General features: G+C 37.6%; 1 long non-coding RNA gene across 1 annotated transcript in view; it reads left to right on the top strand.

The window, feature by feature from the left end:
* The window catches only part of LOC103466883 (uncharacterized), a 21,098-nt gene extending 18,668 nt beyond the window's left edge, over nucleotides 1-2,430 (top strand). Inside the window, exon 4 of the long non-coding RNA XR_001776794.1 lies at nucleotides 2,323-2,430. This is a non-coding gene — a long non-coding RNA (uncharacterized LOC103466883). The remainder of the gene's footprint in view (nucleotides 1-2,322) is intronic.
* Nucleotides 2,431-3,526: the final 1,096 nt, after the last annotated feature.

Below are 3,526 nucleotides of genomic sequence, written 5' to 3'. Positions count from 1 at the left end.
CTGTGCAGCTGGTCTCCTCTTTCCTTCACACTGCGCAAACGTACAGCAACAAATTCTAAGCGATAACGTGTGGAACTATGACGCATTGAGTGAATGGGGAAGTTTGCGTGTTGTGGCGGAAAATCGAAGCAGGTCAAAATGCATCAACACGACGAATCCATTATGGCATAAAAACAAGTGACGGAGTTTGGCTACATCGAGGCTCACTGAAGTAAAAAAGACATATGGAGGATCAGATAGCAGGTAAAGCAGCGCACAGCTACAAACACTCACCCGGATTAGCATGACAGTCAGAAAGCTAAACAAATAACCCGCAAAATTATTTAAGTCTTCGAGCTGCGRTGTAAGACGCTGGTTCTGCTCTCGCTGTTGAACCGCTGCTACGCGCTACAGGTAGTAATATTTAACAGACGGAGCACCGCTTCTGCTCCACCTGGTAGTGACTCTCACACCGAACCTCTGTTTAAAGCTGCAGCATCTAACTTAAAAAAAATACATTTTACATATGTATTAAAACTTTTGCTGTCCTAACATGAGACAGATAATCTCTAAAAAAATAATCGATCTCCTCCCTGCTCTGCATAATTACTCCGCTTAGTCAGAAACAGCCAATCAGAACTAGCAGTAATCAGCTAACCGCCATGTTATCAGGAAGTTTTTATTCAGGATTGTTTATTGTAATGGAACCTGTATTTGCCTTTGAATGTTAAGTTTTATACTTTAATTTTTTGGAAATGTTGAGAGGTTTTATTTTGACTTTTTGCATTATTTAGCCTCTTTAGAGCCTCCATATGTTTTCAGTCTGTTAAAGATAGTATTATCGATAGCAGTACAATTTGCACAATGCCTGTTTTGTTTTTTTCTTGGAAAAAGTTATTAAAAACAGGTTTTTGTCTTAATTAAGGTGAATTTATGGTTCCTTTTTCCACATAAGGTTGTGCTTGTGATTTAAAGAATAATAATTATGTGATCGGTATCGGTGGTCGGCCCTCATGGGTGGTCGGCATCGGAATTGGCAGGAAAAAGCCTGATCTCCAATATATATATAGATATATCTATATATATATTGGTCTTGAAGTCCTCAATTTTCAGTCTTGAAACCTGAGAACACTAAAACAAATGTCAAGGAAGGCGGTGGCACCATGCTGAAGATCAATTTTGTTCCCAGTGGTACTATTGGATTGCACAAATAAAACTTATTTTAAACAACTGTTCCAATGGGATGTAAATTCTAGACCTCAAAATTAGCTTGAAGCAAAGCTAACTTTTCCTGTCTGGAATAACCCCAACCTGAATCCAACAGAAAATACAGGAGTTACTGTTAAAAAGGGAGGTCTATGTCAGGGAACCATTTTAATTCCTGATAAAATCATATATCCTGCTGGTATTATGCCAAGACCTTGTTATGGCTGCAGGTAGTTTGTCTTGCTAAAGACTGTATCGATTAGTAAAAATTTATAACAAAATTAGAGTTTTGCACTTGATTCTTGTCGAGAAAAGTTCTTTAAGTTGCATCTTTGGTACCAATTCTACCCTGGAACTGTCGGATCTAGTTTGTTTCCCCCAAACTATATCTGACAACTGTATCATGGGATACAAAAACTAAAAAGATTTTTATATTTTGTCATTCAAACAAAAATTGCAGAATTTTTGGCACTCTATATCAGCCTTGGTAGAAATTTCCTTAAGTCTGGGTCAGTCAGATTAAATACAAATTGCTGGGGTTTGATGGGGAAGAAAAAAAAGGAAGAAAAAATAAGGAAAAGACCTGAGAAGATCAGCAAATTCCTTATATGGAGAGAGAAAAGAAGGGGTCATAATGCTAGTGGGGAAAAAGCTCAGGAAACAAAGATGCCCAGAAACAAATACAGTTTGAATGAAGTCATGGATAATACTAATCCAAAGGCCTCTTCCACTTTGGGGTGTTTGCTGACTAAGGAGTGATCACCTTCACTGGCAAATATATAAATCATTAAAAAAAATTCACAATCAGGTATTTTAAAAGCCCCGTCCTTTGGGATTTGGCCTCAGCTGTTTCCAAGCATCTGTTTTTAAGAATCAGTCTTGGAATACTCCATGAGTTCACCAAGTGTATGTGTGTTTCTTACCTTGTAAGGATCATTTTTCTAGCACTGTGGGGACTGACTGCTCCTTATCAAGCCCAAAACCAAGGTCTCACAAGAAATGGTGTTTTTGGGTGGAATTGAGCTGGGTTAGGTGAGCTCAGAGAATTGACTTTAAAATACTGTTGGTCTACAAATCACTGAATTACTTAACAACAAAGTACATTGGAGATCTGCTGTTTTTGTATCAACCTTTCAGATCACTTGGGTCTTCTGGTTCTAGTCTGCTCTGCATTCCCAGAACCATAACCAACCATGGAGAAGCAGCATTCAGCTTCAAGGACCACAAAACTGGAACAAACATCCAGAAATCTGCAAAACAGCTGAAACAAGACTAAAAACCTACCTGTTTAGGGTTGCTTTTTAACCATAATAAATGAAACATTGACCAACATTTTTGTGTATAATTTTGGTGATGGCGCTCATCAAAATGGAATTTTTGTTCAGTTGTTGACTTGGTGGTGTTTTCTTTATAACTTAGTGTTTGTGTTTTTGTCATGTAAAGCACTTTAAACTGACTCTCTGCTGAAATGTACTGTACAAATAAACTTTATTAATTAGGTTAGGGTTTGGTTTTGGCCTTAGAAATGAATGACAAATGAATTAAGTCAATGCAAAGTCCTTGTGAAGGTAGAAAAACATACTGTGTGTGGTTATTTAGATATACTTCTTAAGACTAACCTCTTGAAGACCAATGGGCCTTATTGTGACCAAAGGTCCTAATGTGGTGGACCCCACTTGTTTAGGGCAGGGCTTGGTTTTAGAGGTAAGATGTGAATTACGTTTTTATTTAAGGTTAGGTTAAGAATAGACTAGTAATAGTTAGAGTTGGGTAAATGTCTGGTTTAGGCATAAATGCAGATATTAAAATTAACTGAAGTCAATGCGAAGTCCTACTGTGGGTAGAAATACAAACGTGTGTGCAAAAATAAGAGAGAAGATCATTTTTCCCAGGCAGTAGTCCACAGAAAGGAACATTTACTGTCACTTCTTGGATAGACACATAATTTGAATTATTTTTAGCTTGAGCATCTACTGCCCTCTTGTGACAGCAAGATAATTCAACATTGAGCAAATTGAGAAAATTTAGGATGAACATTTCCCTAACACCAGTGTTGCAAAACATACATATAAGAAAACCCCTGAAGAGCAAAATTTGTTGGAAAGATGGGAAGAGGGGGGATGCATGACAACACGCAGCGAATACAAAAGCAGGAAACTAACCGTCTAAATCCTCCCATGCTTGGTCATTGTGGAAAAAATTAGCTGAAATTTTACTCAAGCAGGACTGGAAATGTGTCATGTCCAGATATAACAGTTGATCCTGTGAAACGCTTCTGTCTAAGCAAGCTTAAGACAACAGGAAGTCATTTAAGGCAAACTTAATGTTTATTGGAAGGCAT

Source organism: Poecilia reticulata, linkage group LG7, assembly GCF_000633615.1.
Source record: "Poecilia reticulata strain Guanapo linkage group LG7, Guppy_female_1.0+MT, whole genome shotgun sequence".
Taxonomy (NCBI): Eukaryota; Metazoa; Chordata; class Actinopteri; order Cyprinodontiformes; family Poeciliidae; genus Poecilia; species Poecilia reticulata.
This window is presented reverse-complemented; position numbering and strand designations above follow the sequence as displayed.